Source organism: Cryptomeria japonica, chromosome 11, assembly GCF_030272615.1.
Source record: "Cryptomeria japonica chromosome 11, Sugi_1.0, whole genome shotgun sequence".
Classification (NCBI taxonomy): domain Eukaryota; kingdom Viridiplantae; phylum Streptophyta; class Pinopsida; order Cupressales; family Cupressaceae; genus Cryptomeria; species Cryptomeria japonica.
The window spans coordinates 551,613,247-551,622,392 of record NC_081415.1 but is presented as its reverse complement, the minus strand read 5'-3'; the positions used below and the strand labels follow the sequence as shown (position 1 = coordinate 551,622,392).

The 9,146-nt window shown below is 36.7% G+C and overlaps 1 non-coding gene across 1 annotated transcript; it reads left to right on the top strand.

Moving 5' to 3' along the window:
* Window positions 1–8,435: 8,435 nt before the first annotated feature.
* Window positions 8,436–8,554, top strand: LOC131860430 (U5 spliceosomal RNA). Its single transcript, XR_009359564.1, has one exon. It is a non-coding gene; the product is annotated as a U5 spliceosomal RNA (small nuclear RNA).
* Window positions 8,555–9,146: the final 592 nt, after the last annotated feature.

Here is a 9,146-nt window from a genome sequence, read left to right as displayed (position 1 = left end):
GTTTTTTTATCTTGACATGTAGAGGAAAAAAAGTTCTTAAAGGGAGGAATTCACTAGCAATAGAGATGGGAAGACTCCTTTACTATCATCCATTTAACCGACAAGATTTTTTCCTTAACAAACTGTAGTGTCATAAAATTGCGACCCTAGCAATTTTTGACAGCATTAGGGTCCTCATGCATGGGAACTCGAATCCTCTAGCCTGATCGAAGATCGGAGATTGCTCGACTTGTAGAAATAACTTATTCCTTGTCCTCTACATAACCCCGACCAAATTCTGCCATGGAGATAGAGGTAGGACAGAGGCATGGTGCCCTTGTCCTCCCTAGATAGGGGCGTGGCACCCCTGTTCATGCCCTATATTGGGGCAGGACCCTTCCTAGAGCATGCATTGTTGGTTGTGCCTCGGGCGGGAAACTACCCCAATGTTGGCCCGTGACAAAATTCAAATCCACCAACATGTATTTAAGGGGCATTTGTCATCTCATTTGCATAAGTTCAATAAGTGGAATTTTGATAAGGTCATGTTGCATAAGTGATCAAGCATTCAAGAGCATTCAAGCATTCAAACATTCTTTTCCAACATTGAGCATTCTCAAGTCCCATTCAAGGCTAGGTGTTGCATTCAAGTCAAGGATTCAACCATTGAAGAGGAGCTTGATTTCAACATACAATTCCATACAATCATTTCTATCAACATTGCTACTACAACCTCCCTTGAGGTGATTTACAATTCAGTCTTTCATTTACATCTACTTGCAAGTACTTTCTTTCATTACTTGGTTAATTCCAAAACTAGGGTTTGACCTAAAGGAAAACCCCCAATCCCAACCCATGTCCCTCTCTTTTCTTTGTGTAGGTTGTAGGTGCACAGTTGTACTTTCAAATTCAGGCTTCATTTGCAGAGGCGGAAAAACCCTTTTCGTTTTGTGGATTTTTTGGAGGACCGTGTACATTCCCGCCATGGTCCAGACAACTTTTCCTCAAATTCGCAGGGCGACTTCTTCTCAACATTTTATTGCCAGATCCAGGTGCACAAATCCATCCCATATTCCGATCTCAAGTTAAAATTGATTCTTTGTCACTTTTGCACTACATAATTCAGTGAATTTCCTTTCCATTTCAAACAAGGAAAAGGGGGATCATCCTAACATTCTAAATTCATTCAGAATTCAATCTATCATCTTTGTGTGGATAGATTAAATCTAGTGAATTATCTCATCCCCTTCTTCCTAATGCAATGGTGAAAAGTGCTTGATGGATAAACAATTGTGAACGTCTCATCTCTCTTTGAGGGAAAGGGTACTTTTCCTCTTGATATATCACTCATCATTTTCCCACCATTACATTTTGGTGAACCCGACATCTTGCATGCTTTCCTTTGAACAACATTGCACATTTTTCATTTACTAGTTTCAACTTTCTACAAACTTAGTGGTTAAATCATTCAAAACCCATATTTTTAAATTTAAAATTGAACTTGTGATTTGTAAAAATTGCTTGTGGTTATCTTAGATTTGAAAATTGCTTTGTTTATCAAATTCAATTTCCTCTTTGTCTTGTTAAATTTGCCATTAAAATTTACAAAATTAAGAGGTTACTTGTTCAAATCCTAATTTTCAAAAATTATCTTGAACTTGTGCAAAAATTGGATTTCCATTTAATTTTCAGATTTCTGATTGTTCTGAGATTTTTCTTCAATCCTACAATTCAAATTTTCAATTTCCCCCCTTTTTTCCAAAATTCAAATTTCAAAATTAAGTGGTTAGGTCATCAAACCCTAGATTTTACAATTAATTGGATTTTGTGTGAATTTCAAATCAATTTAATTTATATTCATCTTTTTAAACATTTTCCAAGGGTCCTTATTCATTAGGTTTGACCCTTTTCAAAATTGCAATTCAATTCCTCTTTTTTCTTCAAAACCCTAATAGGGTCCTAGTTTCACCTTTGTGCCTTGATTTCGTCCATCTAGAGATCATAAAATTCACCATTTTTTGGGGGTTAGCTTTAAAATCATCGTAATATCCATCCCTGAAAAATTTCGAAAAAAGTTGGTCGGACCATGTGCGTTCCTGCCATGGTCCTCGACTTTTTCCCCAAAATTTTGGGAGACTATTATGACTGTATTTAATAGCTTAAATCCAAAAGATTGGTTGATTTTATCGATTTTTGATCCCTCTAGAATCGAAATTGCCTTCAAAATTCAACATTTCAACTTTCATTTAAAATAAATAAATTATGAGGTTAATAATTGTTTGCCTTAATTTTAAAAAAATTAATTTTAAAATTAAGTGGTATTCCCTTGGCCCTAATTTTAAAATACCAATTTCCTTTCATTTTTGGAAATTGTGTCATCCTCTTCCCCCAACAAAGTTCAAATTGTGTAATCATTATTTTCTTACAGCTTGCATTGCTCAATTTTATAAGCTTTGTTCTACAATTCAAAATTTTCCCTCTAGTGCATGAGTTTTAAAACTATTAGTCCTACCTATCCTATCCTCGTTAGACGAAGTATTAGAATTAAGGCTTCCCAAGGTTTAATTACCAAGGAGATGGAGCCTAATTTGGGTGACTTATTTAATGAGGATCATGCCAATTCTTCTCATCCTAATCAGGTGCCTATTGATGGATCTCATGATGAAGAAGAATATAATCGATATATTGCGTGGCATTGCACAAATTGTTGTTTCTAATGTCATGCTTATCAGGAGTTGTGTCGAAACCCTAGGTTACTCACAACCTTCAATACAAGTTAATTCCTCTATTCCTTTGGCTATTCCTATGACCGGTATTCCTACTTTCACATCCAACATCATGGCTACTTCAACTCAAAATTTCATTCCTACAACTATAGGTCATGGGGGATATCCCTCTTCTTCATTTAATCCTCCATCATTACCTATGCCTTCCATTAGTATTCCTATTATTCCTTCCTATTATTCCTCAACCAATCAATGTGACACAAGGGGGAAATTCCTTCAACAACTTTATTCCTCCTTTAAGTGTCCCTTTTCCTACCCAATCATCACCAATGCCCACTTATTATAATGTCCCACCACCTTATTTTCAGCCCATGCTTTCTTTCCACAACATCACACCACCTTCTCAATCACCTATTTCTACCATCAATTCTACCAAGATGACAATTAACAATCTTGCTCAAACCGTGTCTTCCTTACAACAACAAATTGCTTCTATGAGTCAATCCAGGTTTAATGTGCCCACCTTTGATGTTGTGAGCCCACTTTCTCTTGATATTGTTAAAGTTGTGCCACCTAAACACGTGGAGATCCCTCAATTGGAACTCTATAATGGAAAAGGTGATCCTCTTATGCATGTCAAAATATTTCAAACCTTGTGTACTAATTTTGCTTATGATCAATGATTGCTGGCAAAATTGTTTACAAGAACACTATGATCAATCTCTTCCATCGAGGAGCGATGCTCTTTTTCAATCTTATAAAAAATGGAAGAACGATATGATATTATCCTTAAGTCAACCTAGATCGCTACGACTTGACATTCCTATTATTCTTCAAGATGAGCTTCTTCCTCTCTCGGATAGAATTAATCTCCCTCCTAAGAAAAAATGTCCACCTACTCCTATGGATGTGACTTTACCTTCTCTTAAGGAGAACAACAATATTCCTCCTAAGGTTAGACCTATACCTCCTCCTCATGATGGACTTGGTCTCCTCCCTACACCTAATATTCCTCCTTTCTATGGCGTAGTTCCACCTCCTTCCTCTTATCGAGAGAAGAGGCTTGCTTCTCTTATTGTTCAACCAAAAATATCTCAACCTAAACCTTCTACTATCAAGGAGGGAAACGTTCCTACTTTTTAAAGTGTTCGTCCTCCTTCTCAGACTTTCACTAAGACTCGATGAAATTGTTGTGCGAGAGAATGCCGACAAAGACACCGTGTTCAAGCTCGTGAAGCTATCCCTCAAAATACTCAATCTCCTCAGACTCCGACAATTGACATCATTTCCTTTTCTTCTAAGAAAGATGTTCAACCAACATCTCCAAATCATAAGTTGCATAAAACATGTGATGGTTTTACTCTTATTCATGTTCTTGCTCCTCTTTCTTTAAATTTTGATGAAGAAATGGGTGAAAATGTTATTCATAATGGCAATACAACTCCTAATGCTTCTGATAGTGAGTATGAGTATGTTGATGTGGACAAACATTTATCAGATGAGTTTTCACAAACCCTAATCCTAGCTCCTCGAATCAAACAAAGTGACTTACAACATGAGCATAGTCCTTGTTTGGACCTTGTGATAGCTCCATCTTGTGTGCTCAATATCGCTCCTCTGGCATGTTGCTTGCCTTCCCAAAATAGTCATCAACAAGATCGGGAGGTGAATGTCGTGCTAGATTAGCGATACTAGCACTGTAGATCTTCTCTCTCTCTTCTTTCTTTCTCTTTTGTGACCATTCTTCAATGTGTATCCCTGTTCTTCTATTGTTCCCTTGATGTATACTTGGGGACGATGCAAAGCATTGAGATCTTTTCTTGGTCTATTTCATGTTTACTCAAAAGACATCTTCTCTTCTCTTTCTTCTAAGGTAGTGTCCTTCTTTGGAGAATGAAGACTATTATATGCATATACATACATGATATACATGAGTTATCATACAACATACTGACCCTAAGGAAAGCGACACTATCTCATGTTTTTTGTTCATTATCCATGGGTTTATTCCTTGATTGGGGGCTAAATCCTTGTGATAACATGCTCGCTTCCTTCTCTCTCTTGGGTGTATCCTACCTTAAAGAAATTGCCCCTGATAAGGCACGTGCGATCGCTTTAACATTGGGACATACACTCTGCTCATATTTTCCTTCTTGTGATACTTAGAATTACTTAACAAACTTTGTTTTGCTTTGTAATCTTTTTAACCTTGCTTTCATGACTCATAGTGAAGGGAAATTTGCTACTTGTAGTCATGGTTCGCCCCTTCTCGATCTTCCTTTTTACTTTGTCAATCAAAGTCGTAAGATCCTAAGTCCACTGGGGGCTTGGTGCATCTTGCCTCCTTAACGTGATAGAAGTATTTCAATCTTGTTTTCTTGAACTTTACCAACATTATTGGCGTACGCTTATACTCCCTCTAAAGTGGGGGCTAAATGTAGTGTCATAAAATTACGACCCTAGAAATTTTTGACTGCATTAAGGTCCTCACGCATGTGAACTAGAATCCTCTAGCCTTATTAGAGACCAGAGATTGCTCGACTTGTAGAAATAGCTTCTTCCTTGGCCTCTACATCACCCTGACCACATTCTGCCCTGGAGAAAGGGGTAGGACAGGGGCGTGGTGCCACTACGCCCCCTTGGACAGGGGTGTGGCGCCACTATCCTCCCTTAGACAAGGGCGTTGCGCCCTTGTCCTCCTGGACAGGGGCATGGCGCCCTTGTCTCTGCCCTATTTTGGGGCAGGAACCTTCCTAGAGCATGCGTTGTGGGTTGTGCCTTGAACGGGAAACTCCCCCAATATCGACCTATGACGAAATTCAAATCCACCAACATGTATTTAAGGGGCATTTGTCCTCTCATTTGCACAAGTTCAATAAGTGGAATTTCGATAAGGTCATGTTGCATAAGCGATCAAGCATTCAAGAGCATTCAAACATTCTTTTCCAGCATTGAGCATTCTCAAGTCTCCATTCAAGGCTAGGTGTTGCATTCAAGTCAAGGATTCAACTATTGAAGAGGAGATTGATTTCAACATACAATTCCACACAAGGATTTCTATCAACATTGCTACTACAACCTCCCTTGAGGTGATTTACAATTCAATCTTTCATTTACATATACTTGCAAGTACTTTCTTTCATTACTTGGTTAATTCCAAAACTAGGGTTTGACCTAAAGGTAAACCCCCAATCCCAACCCATTTTCCTCTTTTTTGTGTGTGTAGGTTGTAGGTGCGCAACTGTACTTTCAGATTCGGGCTTCATTTGTAGAGGCGGAAAAACCCTTTTCGTTTCGCGGATTTTTCGGAGGACTGTGTACATTCCCACCACGATCCGAGTAACTTTTCTTCAAATTCGTAGGGCGACTTTGTCTCGATATTTTATTGCCAGATCCAGGTGCACAACTCCATCCCATATTCCGATCTCAAGTTATAATCGATTCTTTGTCACTTTTGCATTACATAATTCAATCAATTTCCTTTCCATTTCAAACAAGTTAAAGGGGGATCATCCTAACATTCTCAATTCATTCAGAATTCAATCAATCATTTTTGTGTGGAGAGATTGAATCTAGTAAATTATCTCATCCCCTTCTTCCTAATGTAATGGTGAAAAGTGCTTGAAGGATAATCAATAGTGAAAATCTCATCTCTTTGAGGGAAAGGGTAGTTTTCCTCTTGATCCATCACTCATCATTTTCCCACCATTACAAATTAAAGAAGAAATGACCAAAGTTCTATGTTTTAATATTATGGTAAATATAGTAAAGGACATAAGTGAATTAAGCATTTATTCTAGATTTAGGGTGCCAATATGAAGAAATGACGAGGAAAGGTAGTGGTGGTTGTTATTAAAGATTCAAAATATGTCCAACTAACTATCTATCATTGCATACTATCAAGTATTAGTACCCCCATAAATATTGGGCACTCCTTACATAAGAGAAGATAGAAACATTAATTGACTTAGGGAGCACTCATAACTTCATAAACAATAAATTAAAAACATATTTAAATTATTTCATTCACCCAAGCATTAAATATTAGGTTAGGATTATAAATGGAGGTGCAATTAGTTATTTATGGAGAAGCCATAATATTAAATTTATCATAGAAGACTACATGCTTGATTTTCCTATGTTTCTTAACCCCCTAGATGGAGTAGGGATTGTTTTGAGAGTCTAATAATTCACTACCTTAATTATAACTGAGATGAACTTTTAGGACCTATTTATGTGGTTTCACTCAAATGGTAAAATAGTTGAACTAAGGGGGTCACATGAAAAGCATCCACACATAGTAAGCTTGCATAAAACAAAAAAGATGATTATCAAAAGGATAGACAGAGTTATGGCCCAATATTGTCATTGGAAACTTGTAGTAGTCACAGATTCCTACATCACTAAATCCCTAAGTTATTTTGAAGGATAGGCCAAAATGATTATTGAGCCCAATAGAGATCCTAAGCATATTAATTAATCAATGCTAGGCACCATCTATCATCATTCACATCTTTTTTGAAGGGACACCTAAAGGTTAGAGCAATACATATTCAACACCAACAATAGTTACTCTCTAGTCACACAGAAAGCAAGGGAACTTAGACGTATAAATAAATTGAAGCAATGCGTTGATTAGCATGTAAATGAATAAAGATAATGTTTTTTGAGATAGATGTACAGGGAAGACCCATTTTAAATCCATTTTTTATAGACATGCAAAAAGGATCCAAGGATGAGGACACTCACAAGATAGAAGAATTTTTAGTCCAATATGTCATAAGGGATGATTAAGATTTTGTGTAGAAGCTTTAATAATTAGTCATCATTTAGGACGACACTTGTGTGTAGGGAGCATGTTATATCCTTAATTTTATAGTGTGGATAGGGTTGTGAGTATCTTGTGGCTATCTTAACTCTTAATCAAGTTGTATAATCATTGATATTGTCTTATTTATGTAATTAAGTTAGCTTAAATGATATCCAAGACGTAAGCAAGACGTAAGCAAGACATATATAAGATCTAATAGTTATGCTTAATGATATTATAAATTATACTCTTTGACAAAATGCATATCGAAACACAATTAGCTTTGAAGTATTGCCTTATAACAATATATACTCAATATATACTCTTAGAAAGTAGACACAATTAGCTTTGAAGTATTGCCTCATAACAATATAGCCAAGTCTCAGGTTAATAGTGATACTTTAAATGGACAAGGCTATGAACATGTCTCTTCATACTGACATTTGTAAAATTGTTATATTGTAATGTAAAGGTTCAAGGATAATTTTCATAGAAAGTTTCTTACATGGTAGAGCGAACTTTTAATCTTCCAAATTAGTACATTAGTCTTGATGGATTTGGGTATATGCGTATGTAAAGTGACACACCTTCATATCTTCAGTCTGAAGCTCTCCAACTGAGCTATTCCCGCAGGAACTAAAAGATAAGTAATTTTGGGTACACAGACAAACTGGATGGATTCACCATTGTAAATAGACGCATTCTGTAAGCAGAAGAAAAACGCAGACATTTCTGATGAGTTAGAATTGAATCGAAATGTTAAGCACGCCCCCTTGTGTTTCTCTTCTTTTCAATCTCGCAGCTTTGAGAAATGCCATTTGCAGTTTCTTATTTATTAGTCCCACATTCATTACTTCGACAATAGCAAGGTGTAAAGGAGATGCTATATAATGTCCCGCATGTACGTTATACTGTCACGGAGCCGCGTGGTCAAGACAGAGCGAACTATTCTTTCGCCTTTTACTAAAGCATACCGTGTCTTGGCCACTCAAAGTGGCATACGCCAATTTTTGGAAGCTTCCTCTACTTAAGTGGAGGCTTATGGTACTAAACTAAAAATACCTTTTTCAAATGTTTGAGATGATGTCAAATTGTTTTCAAATGGGTTAGATGATTTCAAATCGTTTTCAAATGTGTTAGATGATGTCAATTTGTTCTAGCTTCACATAAAATCTTTTTGACCTATGTTAATAACCTATTGTTCTATATGACTCTAGGACTTCTTTATGATCTAGGATTAAAAATTGGAGGTTTTTGGTCGGACCTTATTTTTATATAACAATGTTAAAACTCAAATCCTTGAGCATAATGGATCTAATTTTTAAATGTGATAGATGATGACAATGCCTTTTGGCTCAACATGAAAACTTTTTGATCTCTGCCTCCACATAAAACCTTTTTGATGTAGGGCTATAAATTGGAGGTCACAATTGGGGACCCCAATTCCATATAACAATGCTAAGACTCAAACCCTCGAGCACCTTGGATATGTGAAGGTACAAGCCTTGCGATCACAATGGCCCAATAGGGGTTTGAACCTTGGTGGTCACAACAACACCACCTCTTAACCAAAACACTAGGAGAAGAAAACTTCACCTCGTGAAGTGTTGATTTATTAATAAAAGACAATT